At 45.9% G+C, this 17,804-nt stretch overlaps 1 long non-coding RNA gene across 3 annotated transcripts in view; it reads left to right on the top strand.

The window, feature by feature from the left end:
* The first annotated feature begins 1,304 nt into the window (after positions 1 to 1,304).
* Positions 1,305 to 17,804, top strand: part of LOC138831451 (uncharacterized) — a 39,893-nt gene continuing 23,393 nt past the window's right edge. Inside the window, exon 1 of one of the 3 annotated variants that reach the window (XR_011373303.1) lies at positions 1,305 to 1,752. This is a non-coding gene — a long non-coding RNA (uncharacterized lncRNA). Of the gene's footprint in view, positions 1,803 to 1,941; positions 1,997 to 17,804 lie in introns of those variants that run through there. The other 2 variants (XR_011373302.1, XR_011373304.1) reach the window with 2 other exon arrangements.

The following is a 17,804-nucleotide window of genomic DNA, read 5'->3' as shown; positions in this document are numbered from 1 at the left end:
GCTGTGGAATTGGACTTCAATAAAAGAAACCTTTTCTTTACTTCATTCTTACATCTTCAGATGTAAAGTTTCAGACAGGAATGTTAGTGTCTGCAGTGTTTCATTATTATTTACCTTATTAAAAAGCAACATAGCCACAACACACTGCCTGCCTGGATGCTGAATTCCTTTTCCTTTATAATTAGTCTCTTTGAAATAAACTACAGAAATATCTTTCCCAAATATTACAAAACTTTCCTATTTTCCATAAATGAATATGCAAATGATTATTTAAGATAATGTAACTTTGCCATTAATCTACCTCTTTCTTCTTTTCAAATCCATAGTGTAGTAAAAGAAGGCCTCTCTTCTTTGTGTGTGTGTGTGAGGGGGTGTTTGTGTGTGTGTGTGTACAAAACCCTTTGCTCATGGATATAATATGCTATTTAAGTATTCTGCCTTCAGGCAGAAAACAAACAACCTAGTGATTTTTCCTTACTCTTGACTTTGCTCACTTATGCCCGAAATTCTAGACTCATTCGAGAACAGATTCTCAGGCTTAGAAGAAGTTACTACAGGACACCAGGCCTTTGGAAAGCAGCCCAAGGTGGCTACAAATCAAACAGGTTACATGTTCTTTTTTTCGACAATGTCACTTCTTTTAGACAATGTCACTATTTCTTTCACTTTCCTTCAGTTTCTTCCCCAGTCCCTTCCTGTGAGTTATTTCTCTACTTTTTACAAAAGACATATTGACTAAGGAGTACTGAGATCTTTACTGGGTATTCCTACAATACATTAATAGCCATTATAAATGCATTTTCCCATTGGCTCCATCTGTTGGGCAATTAAAATAAGCTCAGCACTGTCTGAGAGAAGCATTCGGATCCTAACATCTCTCATCTTAGAACTTAGAAGAAAAGACAAAGCCTAAAAAGATGTCCAATGTCACTTGGCTACAAGTGCAGGTGGGATTTCCACCGTGTCCCCCCCAATACCTGGGCCTTGAAATATTCTGCATCATTTCTCTGATAAGAATGGATGGTCAGTCTATTTGTTAACATTTATTGTAAAGTTGGAAGGATTCTTAGGTTTTGTATTTGTTTTAAAAGCTATTCTATTACGATTTTTAGACTCTATTACTACTTTCAAGTAGTTATGCAAAAGAGTTTCAATTTAGCATATTGTAACACCCAAATCTGAGACCCCCCAAAGACACAGAGTAGTTAAGTCCATTGCAAAAGCAAAGAGCCTTTTATTAGCAAGCTTGAGCCCAGACCAACGCCAGCATGGATACAGCGAAAGGCGAGGACCCCGAGCTCAGTTCACACAGGATTTTTTATAATGGGGTACAAACAAGTAAAGGGGGTTTCCAGTTTGACAAATACAGGATTGGTTGACATTTACAAAACAAATAATGCTCTCTTCCCATTGGTGGCTCCTGGTCTGCCTGACCCCAAAGTTAACTATTGGGAACATCTGGTCCTTTCCCAACTTTCCAGCTGCCCTCTGATTGGCTAGTTCCAGCGGTGTTTATCTGGCAGGAGGGCAGGCAGGTGGACATGCTGGTGGTTCCAGTGACTGAGCACACGCAGGACAACCGGCTCTGTGTTGTTTCTGCCCTGCCGAAGGGGAGGAGCTGAGTGAAGCCCCGCAGTCGTCTCCGAGTGCGAGGCTGAATGGAAGCCTGTGCAGAGCTGCAGGCGCTGCTGGCGGCCCCGGCGGCTCCGGGGGGTGAGGTGGCCGGTGGCCGGCCTTCTCCCTGCGCCCTCGGTGCGTGCGCGCAGTCTGGGCGCGGGCTGTGGCCGTTCCCTCTGTGTGAGGTTGGGAAGTGGGGAAGTCGGGCCCCGCCCTCGGCGCGGTGGGCGGCGGGCGGGGGCGCGAGCGCCGGCCGGGCGGGCGGGGCCGGCGGTTGGCGGGAGTTCCCGGCGGAGCGCGCGGTGCTCTGCGCGGGTGCAGACGCAGGCTGCGGCCGAGGAAGAGGAGGTGAGAGCCGCGGCGCCGCCCGACCCGCAGAGTGAGTGCGAGCAGAGCGGCAGGACCGGCGGGGAGCAGCGATCCGCCGGCCTCCCGGTGCGCTGAGCCCCGAGTTCGCAATTCACTGCACGTGGGGTCGTTAGGGCTCAGGATGCCGGGAACCCCGCCTCCGCCTCCGCAGCCGCCGCCGCTGTCTGGAGACCCCGAGGCGCCGCGCGGGGTCGCTGACCTCGGGTCGGCGGGGAGGGGAGAAGGCTGCCGGGGCCGACGAGGAGGTGCCGGGGCCGGGGTTCGGCGTGGAGGGCTCCGGGGTGCGAGGGGCGGGGACCGGCGTGGGCCGGTCGGGATGGCGGGCTGGAGGCTCCAGGGGGAATGGAGGGACTGGAGCGGGGCAGGGTCTGGGGAGCGGCAGAGGGGGCCTGGTCCGGGGTGGGCGTGGACCCGGTGGGCGCACCCTGCAGGACGAGGCCGCCGCGCTAGCGTTCCCGGAGCCGGAGCAGAAGCGCGGCCTGGTGACCCTGGGGCGGCTTCGAGAGCTTCGAGGGACTCAGGTCCCAGGCCGAGCCCCTGGCAGGAGCGCGCTAGGAGGCGGGTGCACAAGGCTGGCTGACCACACAGGGGGCTCTGTCTCCAGGGCCTCCCCTCCCACTGATCCTGTCGCCCATGGAAGTTGGTCAGGAGGGTCAGGGGCCTTTGGTTTCAGGAGCAGCCCTGGCTTATTGCCAAAGGGCCTTCCTGCAGCAGGGCAGGTCCCCGCAGGGCCAGCCCAGGGCCCTGGACAGCTCCCCAGGCCTCAGCCTGCACAGGCCTCCCACCTCTGCTGGGGACGCTTGGATCTCACTGTCAGGGGTAGGATGTCCCAGAACCCTAGAGAGGGGGTTGTGGCCCAGAGGCAAAGGCTCCTGCCTGTGACTTGAGGTTAGGGACAGTGGGAAAATTTGAGCATTGAAAGAAGATAGCTAGAAAACAAGAGTAACTGAGTCTGCAATCTCTGGGAGCAATTTAGGGACCTGAGGGCCTGGTCCAGTTCTCTGCACCTGGAGATTGCAAAGGCTGCCAGAAGCTATTGAGGCCTTCTGTGCTCCAGGTTTGCATGGTTCCAAGGTTGTTTCAAGGATTTTTGTCCCATCATTTGTAGAACCGGGGAGCCTGCTAAGTTAGCAGGTGAGATCTTCAGCAGACATACAACACACTTAATTTTAACCCTCAGTAACCTCTGTCCTATGTATTGAAGTGTAGATTGAACAGATCGTGTGGCCTGCTGCTTTTCCCATTACACATGTCCTCAGTTTCTGGTGTGTTTGTTGTTAATTAGGTGAACTGGTAGTCTGTGAAAGAATAAGGATGAGGACTCCAGGTGGGGCTGGGGCTGGGGCTGGACTTGTGGGGAAAGGTAGGAACCAGACTCTTGGGTGGTGTCAGCCAGGGGTAGGCTCAGGCAGCAGTCTGGGGAAACTCAGGACCTGCTACTGGCTGCAGTGCTGGATGGCATGTGTCTAGTACAGCCATGCTGAGCACATCCCATTTTTCTTGTTCACTGAGTTCTCAGCCCAGGGCCTTTGCACATTCTGTATTTACACGTGAGTTGCTTTCTCTTATTTCCATTACTTTAGTCTGCTGAATTGTGGGTTTGCAAAGTTTCTCTGACCATTCCATCTAAAACAGCTACTAGAAGTCAGGTGTCTGTGGCTCATGCCTCCAATCCTAGCTACTTGAGAGGCCAAAATCCGAGGATCTCAGTTCAAAAGTATCCTGAGGAAGAAAGTCCTTGAGGTTCTTACCTCCAATTAGCCAGAAAAAAGCTGAAGTGGAAGTGTGTCTCATATGGTAGAACAGCAGCCTGGAGTAGCCTGAAGCTCAGCAACCACATTTGAGTGTCCCCAACCACCAAGCAGATGGCTTGTCTTAGCAGACATCCTGTTGAAATTGGAAAAGGTTGGGAATTGTTGAACCTGGCTGCCTTTTTTTTTTTTTTTTTGTAAAAATACCATATAGAGGGGTTAGAATTACATGGGCAAGGTAATGAGTACATTTCTTATCAAGCATTGTAGCCTCCTCCTTTGTTTCCCCTTTCCATCCCTTCCCATCCTCCCTGCCCCCCCCCAATCCTCCTCCTCCCCTACCAAAATTGTAAAGTTCATTTTCGACATGACGACTTGTACATCTCATTGTTGCAATGGGTCCACCTTGCAGAGCAGAAGGTGCTTGGGACAGCTGGGCACATTCAGTTTGGCTTCTGTCTACTAGGCTAGGGCTTGCAAGCTTAAGGAGTATGTGACGTGATAATACTAATTTGGTTGGTTCAGACTAGCATTGACTAACACATGTAGTAGGCCCAGCATAGGTATGCATGTCTCTAATTGTAACTATTCAGGAGAGATCTGAGATCTGAGGACAAAGGTTTGAGGCCAGCACAAGCAGGAGAATCCAAGAGAACCTTATCTCCAATTAAACATCAAAAAGCCTAAAGTGGAGGTGTGGCTCTCAAGGGTTAGAGCACCAACACAAGGGACAGGGCCTGGGGCTAATTAAAGCCCCAGTACTGGCACAATAAACAGAAAACCAAATGATAAAACCTGCAGTGGAGGTGAGCAGAGGAGAAATTGTTTCACAAAATATACACTGAGGTTTTTTAAAAAAAGTATTATTACCGGAAAGGTGATGTACAGAGGGGTCACAGTTACATAAGTCAGGTAACGAGTGCATTCCTTTTTGGACAATGTCATCCCTTCTCTTGCGTTCTCCCCACTTTTCCCTCTAGTCCCCACCCAATAAGTTGTAGAGTCCATTTTCAACATTGCCTATTGAATACTCCTGCTGTGTTTGTTCACTCTTTGTCCCTCCATTTTGGTGTTCCACCTTACCCTCCCAAAGACAGATAAATGAACAAGACAAGAGGAAAGGAAAATGAAAACAGCAACAAAGGAAAAAAAGATCATTTTTCCTGGAGTTCATTTTGATAAATATTATTTTATATGACCAGATGTACATAGTTGTTGAGCCTCTGTGACCCTCTCCTAAGAATATCCTCCTGGTGTTACTCTGTGCATTCACTCCATCTTATTGACCAATGTATGGCTTGATATGTGGTGTGAGTGTGTGTGTGTGTGTGTGTGTGTGTGTGTGTGTGTGTGTGTGTGTGTGTGTTTAATACCATGCTGGGATTTAAACTCAGAGCCTTGTGATATTGCTTGGAATTTGTCTGCTAATGCTGGCTCCAGACCTCGATTCTCAGCTCTCAGCCTCTTTAGCAGCTAGAATTTTAGGTAAGAGCAGCAATGTGTCTTTTCTTTTCTTTACTTTTTTGGCCAGTCTTCGGGCTTGACCTCAGGGCCTGCCCACTGTTACTGAGCTTCTTTTGTTGAAGGCAATTAATCTACCACTTGAGCCACAGCACCACTTCTGGCTCTTTCTGTTTATGTGTTAGTGAGGAATCAAACCCAGGGCTTCATGCATGCTTAGGAATCACTGTACCACAAAGCCTTATTCTAGGCCCCTGCTTTTTTAACTCTTTTTAAAAAAATAATCCAGGAACTTCTAGGAATTTATACTTTTTTAAAATCAACTTTGTAGTGACTCTGTGAGAATATTGACATAAGAAAGACATAGCTGTGTTCTGTAGACCACGTCCTGTTGGTTTAATCTGTAAAAGTCACTATTTCTAAAGGTTGAAGCAGCAGCAGTAACTGTCAGTCATTGGCTTAACTTTAAAAAATGCCTCTTTTGAGGCAAGTTTTTTCTTCTACACTGGAGTTTGAAGTCAGCACTTTGTGTTGCAAGGCAGGCATGCTACCATGTGACCCAGGCCCTTATTTCTTTATTTTCTGTAGTTATTTTTTGAGATAGCATCTCACTTTCATCCCTGTTGGCATGGACTGCTGGTCCTAGGCTGGCAGGTGCACATTGCTGCTCCCTGCTGAATTTTCTGTTGAGGTGGGATCTCAACAACTTTTTGGCTTGGGGCTGACCTGAACCCTTGATCATCCCGATTTTTCTGTCTGCTTATGGAACACAGCAGTGTGCTAGGCCCAAACATCACCCTCCTGGAGGCATCAGAGATCCAAGGACATGCTTTTCACTGTGGTGATACAGAATTACTTAGTTACTGCACTTAGAAGTGTATCTGTGTGCTAGTTTAGAACTTTGGAAGTCTTTGGAAATTTACTCTGCCATGCCTTTCGTTTCCTATTTTATGCTGAGCAGTCACTATCTCTGTGATTTTAATTAGATTTGCAGAGACCCTATCAAATCTCTCTTGCTAGTAGCCACAGTGCTGCAATATATGATTCAGTTAGGCATTTCAGCCAGTCAGAACTTGAGACCCTTTATGTAGAGAAGCAAGCTAAGGGTTTCTAACTTCAGCACTGTCCAAAACAAGGATGTGAAAGTTCCAGTGTGGCCTCTGGACATTACCTGACCCCAGCCTTCCGGTATATCAGCATTGTGTTTGGGGAGGAAGCAAAGCTCAGGTGCAGCATGCACAGAGGTTGTTCTGCTCAGTCAGTTCTGAGCATAATTTAGGCTGAGCATAATTTAGCCAGCATGACCCACCTATCATAACCACAACTGAAGCCTACCAGGGTTCAGTTCTCATGATCTACAATTTAATTAACGGCCTGTGTCTTTGCAGTATATCTTCTGATGTTTTGCAAGAGTCAGTGCATGGATAATTTGAGCAGAGTTTTGTCACTGTCCTCAAGCTGTGGGAGGGAAGGCGGGTGACAGGTGAGTGGAGTAGGAGGAGATAGAAGTTCATGTGGGCACAGGAACTCTAGCTCACCAAATGGAATTAACCTCAGGCACAACCTGGCATAGTGGTGAGCGGAGGAATGAATCACATGTATAATAGAAGGAGATGCTGCTCAAGGTTTGTGAGGCCCCCTTTCTTCTCTTCATTCCCCTAACACTGGCCTCCAGAAATGGAGCGAGGTTAGTATTGGAACCACAATTTTAAGAATTGAGGCTACAGTTGGGGCTATTTTAGTTCTAAGAGTTAATAATGTAGCAACAAAACTTTTCCTCAGTTGAAAATGCTGGAAACTTGGTACTTGATGTGCTCCCGGGAGAACTGTATTTCTGCACAAAGAGCAGTATTTGGCAGGATGGTGGGTCCGTAAGCACAGCACATGGGTTGGAGACCCAGTGTGGACTTGATTCTTCCTCTGGGAAGGAACCCTTTACCCTCATGCAATTTGGAAGCCACAGGAGAGTCTGTACATAATGTCCTTATACCTATGGCTTGGAGGGGTGAAATGTCCCAGGGGTATTTGGAGAGCAGATCTGAGCCTAAAGCCAATTCTTTTGATTCTTTTTTCTGCTACCCTTTTTCTTCCTCTACATCCTTGATGTCTGCATGCACTGGTTGATTGCTGGTCTTGTTGGTTTTCCAGGACTTGCCAGCATCAGAGACTAGGATGCTTGAGTCAGACTTTTCCTGCATTAGTTTCTGGGGAGGATCATCATCATGCATGCTGATACAAATGCTCACCTGTGGTTGATAGCATCTGTAACCCCAGCTACTCAAAGGCTGCAGCTGGAGGATTATGAGGATGAAATTGGTCTGGTTCAGCTGAGGGAGTTGCTCAAGTTGCATGCCACCTTGGCTTCAGTCCCCAGAATCATAAAAAAAACCCAAAACCTCAAACAACAGAAATGAACGCTGTTGTTTGTGAGGGATGTGCCCTGGGTTGCCCTGGAAACTAAGGCTACCTGCTGCCACTGAGGCAGACCTCTGCAGAGCTGATTCCTCTTTGGATGTGCCATTCTTCAGATGATCTTGGTTTTCACTTTCCTCTGGGGACAGTGTGCCCATCAACCTAGCCCAGGATAGATGTACTCTGGCATGTGAGCCAGAGTGCAATTTAATTAATCAAAAGGAGAAATATTTGCCATGAAGAACGAATGTGCGTTTTTTTTCTTCTTCTTCTTCTTTTCTGTGTGTGTGCCAGTACTGGGGCTTGAACTCAGGGCTAAGTTCTCTCTTAGCTTTTTCACTGGTACTCCACCAGTTGAATCACACCTCCACTTTGGGCTTTTTGGTGGTTAATTGCAGATAAAGAGTCTGATGCAATTATCCTGCCCATGTAATTGTAGCCCCTCTGTACAGTATGTTCTCAAATAAAATAAAATAATATTAAAAAAAAAAAGAGTCTGATGCACTTTCCTGTCCAGGCTGGCTTGGAACAGGGATCCTCAGATCTATTTCCTGAGTAGTTAGGATTACAGGCCACAAGTCATGCTGAAGACAGGAGCATAGGCCCCATGATGCCTCTGGTGTTTCCACCATAGATGAATACAAAGTCTGTTAGGAGGATGGCTTCCCCATGGGGGAGGCTCAGGTCTCTGGTAGCCTTCTTTCTCTACTTGCAGAACTGCCCTTGAAATCGCCCCTCTATTTCACAAAGTCTGGGTCTCAGTGCTATTGACATTTCAAGCTTTTTAACCAAAAAGTTCCCCTCCCCTCTTCCTGGGGTTGGCTTGCCCATTGTTTTGGGATGACCAAAAATGTGTCTACACTTTCCAGATTGTCTTCTTGGGGAGCAGCCTATTCCCTTTCCTGCCCCTGCCTAGCTGAGAACCCCTGCTTTGTTCTCCCTAAGAAGTGAGAGCAGTTGTGTGATATCAGAGCATCTAGACTTTCTGCAGCAGGTGGAAGCTGCGTTTTCATTCTTTGAGTCTAGAAGTAGGACTCCCACGTGAAGGATTCCCACTTGACGGTTTGTCCTTTGTGTTCCCTTAATTTCCCTTGGGTTCTTTGCCCTTTGTGTTGCTTTATTTTCCTAAGGTTCTCCACATTTTCTCCCCATTTGATCGTATCTTGGCTCTTTCCAGGACGCTCTGCTTTATCCTGATGCTTGAGTGGTTGAGCTGCTCCCACTTCTTTGAAACCGAGCAGCACGCACAGCCAACCCCAAAGTTGAGTCTTTGAGTTCACTCTGGAAGCAGAGCAAATCTGGGCCCTTTGGTCTCCTGCCTCTCCCAGGGCCTTTTGCTCTCTCAGGGTTGGGGGTGCTGCTGTGGCTGAGGGTGTGTATGTGCTAATTATCCATCCTGTAGCTCAGAGACAGCCCTGGGGGCCACCTCTGTTTTAATTATGCATCCTGAAACTGGAGACAGACATGAACCCAAAGCCCACCCATCCCCCTACCCCCACGAGCCCTTCTTTGTCGGGGCCACAGTAATGCTTTGATATTCTGGAACTTTCAAGTGGTCACTGGAAACCCTGACTGGATGTCTTTTGATCTCCTCCTCTTATAAAATCACCAATATTCTATCTTGATAACCTTAGCTACTTCCAGTATCCCCTTCTTCCAGCAACCCCACTTCTAAATACAATAGGCAAGTTAAGCACCTTCCTCCAGGTGCACAGCTGCTGTGGGGAAAGGTGCTTTGTGTGTGTGTGTGTGTCCTTTAGGAAAGGTTTCCCAGATGACATTATTATTATATTTTTTGTGGATTCAAAGGCACTCTACCACTTTGAACCACAGCACTACTTCTGCTTTTCTCGTGGTTCATTGGAGATAAAGAGTCACATAGACTTTCATGCCTGGGCTGGCTTTGAATCATGATCCTCAGCTCTCAGCCTCCTGAGGAGCTAGAATTTAGAGGTATGAAGCACTAGTCCAGGTTAATCATTCTTCACTTGTTGGAGAAGCAGCCAAGTAAGCACATTGCTACTTGTTTATATTAACAGCTTTACAATGAGATTAACATTGAGGGACTCCAGTCTTGGATCCCAGCCAATTGTAATTTTATTGCTAGTGTAAATTTTACTATGTGTTTGTGTAGCAGGTTGTTCTATGCATGAGACATTCAGGAAATGTTTACTGAATGAAAAGTATCCTAAAGGTTTGTGAGAGACGGTTGAGCTGTGAGAGATCCTTTGGCTTGAGTGCTGTGTGATGGCTTGTGATCTAGTTCTCGGTCACTGTTGTGTGACAGATGGTCTCAGAAGCTTAGCTTTGCCCTCCCTGGGGTATGCTGTGGGAATGATGGAAGGAAAGAGAGGTTGAGACTTAATATCCATTTACAGGTTTCAAAAGCCTCTAATGTAAGATTCTAGGTGGTTTTCTTCATTTTCCCAATTTGAATATCATGGTAACTCTATTTTTTATGACCTCAATTCTGCTTCAGAATTACATGATGTTTTCTTCCTGGGTATAGAATGCAGAAATGATATAGCAAGGTGAAAATTCAAAGGAATACTAAATGATACAGGGCAATTTCTGGAGCTTACTCTTGAATGTAAGGAAAGGTATGTTTGGGGACGGGGGGTTTTGTTGACAAAGAGATGTCATCAGCACACTAACATCATTTCATTTTTTAAAAAAATTATTACATTTTATTTTTTTTTTGTTGGTTATGGGGCTTGAACTCAGCGTCTGGGTACTTTCCCTGAGCTCTTTTGCTCAAGGCTAGCACTCTACCACTTTGAGCCACAGTACCACTTCTGGTTTTCTGGTGGTTAATTGGAGATAAGAGTGTCACGAGATTTCTTGCCCTGACTAGCTTTGAACTGCAGTCCTCAGATCTCAACCTCCTGAGTAGCAAGGATTGCACCAGTACCTGGCCAACATCACTTTAATTGATTTTCTCAAGTGAGTTTTTTCTTTTTCTTCTAAATTTTCCTACAGTCTACCATTCCATCCAGGGTTATAGGCTATGCTTATTGTCATGACTCTCTGGTCTCCAGTCATTGGGAACAACCCCTTAGTCTTCCTTTACCGTTAGTGACATCTTTGTGGAATATATGACAACTATATTCCCCCCATTAGTTTTGGGCTTTGCATTTTGGGCAGAAATACCAGAGAGGTGATTGATGTCTTGTCCTTCGCAGTGCATCCTATCAGGAGGCCTGTGATGCTCCCTCCTCTCCTTCTCGGTGATTATTCTAGCTTCACAGATGAGAATATTGAATTAGAAAAGGCAGAATTTGTTCTGGAGTGACAGGCTAGGCCATAACCCCAGGAACTGGCTTTAGACTCATGTTAGAAGCAGTCGGCTAAATTGCAGGCCACCAGGAAACACCCTCATTGAGATTGAGGAGCTCAGACTCCCAGTGCCCTGCAATGGCTCAAGTATGGCAGTGTGGGTGGCAGGTGCTATTTCATACTGGAGGGAGACCTGGGCACAGCAACTGGAAGCACAATCCATGTCTTCCACGTGCACCCACGTGGTCAACCAATGGTTGTTCCTCGGGTAGTCTGCTACTGTTTGGTCAGGAGCAGGAAATTGATCTCTCTCCGTCCCACTGTTTTGCTTCTTTTTAACCTGGGTAGGTAGATGCTGTTTCAGGAAGAGCCGTTTTTAGAGGGTAAATTCGACACTGCTGTGCTGTGTTCTGTGGGATCGTGTGTGTCCCACCGTTGATTCCAGATTGCATGTTGTGTGTGCACAAGAATCACTTGGAGCTGGGAGCTGGTGGTTCATGCCTGTAATCCTAGCTACTCAGGAGGCTGAGATCTGAGGATCACAGTTCAAAGCAAGCCCGGGCAGAAAACTCGTGAGACCCTTATCTCCAATAAATCACTAGAAAACCGCAAGTGGTGCTGTGGCTCAAGCTGTAGAGTGCTCGCCTTGAGCTGAAGAGCGAAGGGACAGCGCCCAAGCCCAGAGTTCAAGTTCCACAACCAAAAAGAATCATTTGGGGTCTACATCGAGTGTCCAGTCTTCCTTCTGCAGGGGTCTTCCCTCTGGCAGCCTGGGGTTGGGTAGTGGGTGATGGCTTAATGCCATTTGTGATAAGCACCAGAAGGATGTGATGCAGGGGTTCTGATAGCTTGAGAAATGGTTGTAGACATTTAGTTGTTTACAGAACATGGACAGTCTCCCCATGGTGTTATTGAGTTAGTGAGAGAAGTTTTTTCATTGGTGATTATCAGCTCCCTCAGCCTGTTGTGTTCCAAGGAGACTTTTGATCAGCCCACAGTGGACTCACATGTAACTTCCCATCTTTGTAAGTTTGAAGATGACAGTTGTGTGTTTGCTGTCAGGAGGAAAAAAGTCCCTTGGAGTTTTTAACCAATAGACTTTGCGGTACACTGTCAAAGTCTGTGCAAGGAGCTGTGTCAGCCATATTAGCTAGCTTCTTCGTGGCCTCTGCTCTGGCTGATGTTGGCTTTCCACCTCAAGAGGCCACATGAGGCTAATAAGATGGGTGCTTCTCTGGATACACAGAAGGTAGAAGCCTCATGCACCCTTGCATTTCTCAGTCCAGGGCCCAGAACTCTGTGCAGGGAGGTGAACCACAACTAAAAGTCAGTTGAGACTCAACAGCATAGTATGGGCTATAGCGATGATGATGAATCTTCATGTTTGTTCTTCTAGTCACTATAACCAGGTACTTGAGGTTGGATAATTGAAAGCAGCAGACATGCAGGCTTCCCCGTGCCTCTTCAGGAAGACTCTACTCTGTGCCTACTCACCTTCTAAATTTAGGAGCCCAGAGGTCCATCCCACAGCTATGGAGGTTAGTTTCCACCCCCACGTGACCATGGTGACATCTTCCTAGATTTTCTCTGCCCCTCTGCTTCTCTATGCAGTCAGGTGTCCTGTGATCCCACCCTTGCTTCATAATATCTGCTGATGCTCTACTTGGTCAGGGTGGAGGGACACAGAAAGAACTTACAAAATCAAGTGTTAAGTTTCCTCAAGGAGAGAACTTTGAAAGACAGGGAACGGTACCCATAGAAGCAGGACATGATGAACACTAAGTACTCCAGTGCAAATGGAGAGCACGTGCACCTGGATAGAGCCAATTAGAAATCTCAAAAGTGAAAACCTCCATGGAACAATAGCAATTACTTAACGATACCTAACCATTTTTAACAATGTGTAACAATTATATAATAATTTAACTCTATAACAATTATTTAAAATCCATAAGGTACTTCATGATGAGCTTGATTTAGCCAAAGAGAGAATTGGAATTGTGGACTCTGTGAGTAAGAAATTGACCCAGAACATCACTGAGAGATAAAGGAATAAAAACTATGAAAGCCAAACTGGGCTGAAAAGGAAAAGTTGAGAAGTCCCGACCTGCTTTTCATTGGAAGTTCCACTAATGAAGAAGTGAATCCATGAAAGCAAGGCAGTATTTAAATAGGCAATATTTAAATGTTTAAATAGAATGGGGGGTGCTGAGGAGAATTTCAAGATTTCCGTATGGTCAGGCACGTTGATGCTGGCAGCATCCACCAAAATATGGCAAGCTCACTCACAGTGGGGATCAGGAAAATGGACTGGGTGTTTATACAGTCAGAGCTCCTTTCAAAAGCTTGTTACATTTTAGCCCACTTGCCAGTTTGTCTAGGTAACTGGTGTGTCAGCTTTCAGTGTAGTCTCCAGTCCTTTGAGAAAACGTATCCAACTGTTACTTCCCATCCAAAAGCCTGTGATGAGCTGGATGCGTGGCTCAGCAGGCTTCACCCTTGCTAAGTTCAGAACTCAGTACTGCAAGTTCAAATCTCAGTGTCAATAAATGAGTGAATGAAAGAATGAGGCACTTTGGCTGTGTGCTGCTTCTAGCTTGCTTTTTTGGCCACACATTTCTTTTTTTATTTATTTATTTATTTTTTGTCTGTCATGGGGCTTGAATTCTGGCCCTGGCTGTTGTCCTTGTGCTCTTTAGCTCAGGATGAGTGCTGTACCACTTGACCATAGTGACATTTCTGGTTCTCTAGTGGTTTATTGGAGACGAGTCTCATGGACTTTCCTGCTGAGTAGCTAGGATTACAGGCATGAGCCACTGTCAGCTACTCATTTCTCTGACATTGTTAGGTCCCCTGTATCCCAACTGACCTTCCATTCAGTTAAGCCTTTGTGTTTGCTGCTCTTATAGAAATACTCCACACAGTCCAATTACCATCTGCTTTCCTCGCTAGCCACAGGCAGAATAAGAAGGAAAGTTTAGAGCCTGACCTCAGATTTAAGCAGCAAACTGGAAATAGACAGAACAGGGAGGATGAGGAAGACATAATGTTCATTCCAGGTTGAAGTTCTGGCAAAGTAGAAAATGAACAGAAGTTGAGAAGTCAGAGTTCAGAGCGTGACTTGAGATGGAGTTTACATGTGTCTATATTCTCCCCTTGAAGTGCCCTGGGCCCAAAGGGACCACAAAGGAGTGGCATTGGTGGGGGGAGGGTGGGAGGATTTTGGGTTTTGAAGTAAAACAAGCAGGAGAGGAGGGAAGACCTTTGACTTCCAGAGTAGATGGTGTGAGAAGTTTAATGTTCACTTAGGAGTTCATCATGATTTATTCAACTCACGGGTAAGAAAAAGTCATCTACGATTACCATAGTCATGCCCATTGAACTTTAGATATTGTTTGTGAGGAGCTTAGCAAGCCTGGATCAGTGGCTACTGCTGGAATCTCAGCTACCCTGATGTAGAGGTAGCAGGAACACAGTTGCCCAGGCCCAGGCCACAAGTTCTCAACAAAGAAGCCCAGACTTGTTGTTGTATACTTGTGATCTCAGCAACTTGGGAAATCAGACATAGTAGGATTGTGATCTGAGGCCATCCCCAGACAAAAATGTGAGATCTGAAAAATAATTGAAATGAAAAATAGATGATTGGTATTGGACTGTGGTTTAAGTGATAAAGTGCCTGCCTAGCAAGTACAAAGGTATGAGTTCAAACTGGAGAACTGTAAAAACAAACCTCTGTACTTACCTTTGTGCTGGAGTCTGGAGTAACAGCGTCCTTCCTCTCAGATGGGACCTCTGGGCATCTGGGCTTTTTGCTTCTGGCTGCAACTACTCTAAACTTAGATGGAGTTCAAGAGCCAGGACTGTAGAATTACATGAGTCTCGTTCAGAGTCTTTGTTACCTATGCAATGAGTCATGGAACACATCAGGAAACACCTCAGGAGCCTCCTACAATCTTCTCAGTAGTACAGCACACACAGCACTGAGAGCGTTCAGGGGATATGGTGTATTTTACTCAAAAACTGTAACTACCGGCATTAATATTTTTTTTCAGAAGGCTCAGCTGAGTGGTGATAGGTAATGCAAAGTGTGATTGAGCCAAAAGTGTAGCTGTAGCTCAAGTGGTAAATTTCTGGCCTTGAGCAAAATGAAGCTTAAGAACAGCAGCTAGGTCCTGAGTTCAAGTCCCAAGACACACACACACACACACACACACACACACACACACACACACACACACACACACACACTTTGTCTTTCTCTTTCTGTCTGTCTCTGACTGTCAGTCAGTCTGTCTTTCCGTCAGTCTGTCTTTCTGTCTGTCTGTCTGTCTGTCTGTCTGTCTGTCTGTCTGTCTGTCTGTCTGTCTGTCTGTCTGTCTGTCTGTCTGTCTCTCTCTCTCTCTCTCTCTCTCACACACACACACACACACACACACACACTTTGTCTCTCTTTCTCTTTCTGTCTGTCTCTGACTGTCAGTCAGTCTGTCTTTCCATCAGTCTGTCTTTCTGTCTGTCTGTCTGTCTCTCTGTCTCTGTCTCTCTCTCTCTCACACACACACACATCAACACAGAGTGATTGAAGCTGGGGGAGTTTGAGGAAGGTGAGGTTGTGCCATTGTTAGGATAGGTCCTTTCCTACAAAGCCTGCCTGGTTTTTCTTCAGGGCTGGGGCTCTGGCTCAGCTTGCTTTGCCAGTGTCTCATTGAATGGACATTTGTTTGAAGTCTCTGTCCCTTCACACCCTACAGGTGGCTGGCTCAGCATATCTGTTAGCCATCAAGGAGCTGAATTTAGTGCCTCCACTTACAAACCTAGACCCCCTAGGTAGTGAAAAGAGATGAGTGCTAGAGAGGAACGATGAATGAGAAATAAAACGTTATTGTGATTATTGTGTGTTGTTATACTGGAGTTTGAAACCAAGGCTTCATCCTTTTTAAGCAGGCTCTCTACCACAGGAGTCATGCTGCCAGCCCTTTTACTCTGGTGGATTTTGAGATAAGACCTTATGACTTCTTGAGCTGGTCTCTGGACTGTGAACCTGGTATTTATACTTTCTTCCCTAGCTGAGATGACAAGTGTGTATCACTATACACAGCATTTTGTTTTCTTTGGAGATGGCGTCTTTGTAACTTTTTACATAAGCTGCTCTGGAAATCCAGTCCTCCCAGTATCCAGAATTACAAGTATATAGCACTGTACCCAGCTTGAACTCACTTCCTTATTTTATCTTTTTTTTTAGGGGGGGTGTCCAGTCATGGGGCCTGAACTCTGGGCCTGGGCACTGTCCCTCAGCTCTTCAGCTCAAGGCAAGCACTCTACCACTTGAGCCACAGCGCCACTTCTGGCTTTTTTCTTTTAGCTTATGTGAAGCTGAGGAATCGAACCCAGGGCCTCATGCATGCAAGGCAAGTGCTCTACCACTGAGCCACCTTCCCAGCCCCTCCTTTTTTTCTTATTATCTTTAAGTATTGAACTCACTTCTTAATATGCCGTATTCCACTAGTTCTTCTCAGTATTCTTTTCACTGCTGTCTTACATCCAGTGTCAGCTTCTAGGTAGTTGACAGCCTTCCTAACCCTGGGTGGAAGTTGAAATTGCCTTCAAAACTTAGCTAAATTCCTCCTGTCTCTTCACCTCTTCTATAAACAGAGGTGGTGGATGGCCTGTCCGAGCAGACAGCTATTCCTGGGAACCCTGCTTTATCCTTCTTATTTCATCCCATGTCTGTAAACATAGCCAACCTTCCATGTAGGAATTTACGAAGAGAAATACATTGCTTGGCATGGATGAAGGGAAGCAGACCTAGGACCAGGACTGAATCTGTGTGAACCCTGAATTACAATGTCATGGAGTGAGACAGTACAGAGTTACCTGCAAATACTTTCTAGAGAAGACTGAGATTAAAGAAGATTAAGAAAGAGGGAGATAGAAAAAGGAAAACTGGTGCTGCTATCAGAGAAAGTGCAATTTTAGGGAAAATGATTCCTTGTCACCATAGCAGTATTGCAGTGGAATAAATAAAATAGGGATGAAGAGGGAGCTAACTAAATATTGTTGATACAAACAGTGCTTTAATTTTGAATGCATGTCTTCTACTATTGCAGTGTCTCTTCCAAATGAAGAGAAATACACTCTCTATAGACTAGTAGTATGTTAGAATGTCAAAGAGTATGTGTGGTTCGTGCTTCTCATCTTAGCTACTCAGGAGGGTGAAATTTGTAGGATCATAGTTCAAAGCAAGCTTGGGCAGAAAAGTCCATAAGACTTTTTAATCCTCCAAATAACCAGCAAAATGTTGGGCTGGAGGCATGGCTCAATAGGTAGATAGAATGCCAGCTGGGCATGCAAGCTGAGCAAGTACAAGGCCTTGAGTTTGGATTCCAGTACTGCCAAAAGAAAACAGCATGGAGACTTTCTATCTGCTTTTTATCTTCAGCCTACCCATTCAGTTATGTCTCATAACTCATAATCAGTTATACCTCTGCCCCTCTTCACAGTCCAGTGGTTTTATGACACAAAGATTGAATTTATCTTGGTGCAAATTTCCTGTTTAATTAGCTTCATGAAGCTTGAAACAAGTCTTTTTTCATAAATCATTTTTTGAACCAAATCAGCATTCTTCCAGGGGGTAAAAAAAGTGGCCTGTCCTTTCATCTTTCACTTTCCAAAATTAATTTGATAACCAGGTTTTCCAGCCTTGGAGGGTGGTTGTGAGCCTCTCCTGTCATTTCTGATGATTACTGGAGTCTTCAGTTGGTGATTTACCTCACAGCTGGTGTCAACACCCTTGCTTTCCAAACATCCAGCTAACTTTGCCTCAGGAAAGCATGGTTTAGGAATCATCCTGCAAACTAAAGAAACTGCTCTTAAGAAAACCCCTCTCTAAACAGCAGATCCTTCTGTACCAGCTCATTG

Source organism: Dipodomys merriami, unplaced genomic scaffold, assembly GCF_024711535.1.
Source record: "Dipodomys merriami isolate MVZ:Mamm:240054 unplaced genomic scaffold, mDipMer1.0.p SCAF_1964, whole genome shotgun sequence".
NCBI classification, from domain to species: Eukaryota; Metazoa; Chordata; class Mammalia; order Rodentia; family Heteromyidae; genus Dipodomys; species Dipodomys merriami.
This window is presented reverse-complemented; position numbering and strand designations above follow the sequence as displayed.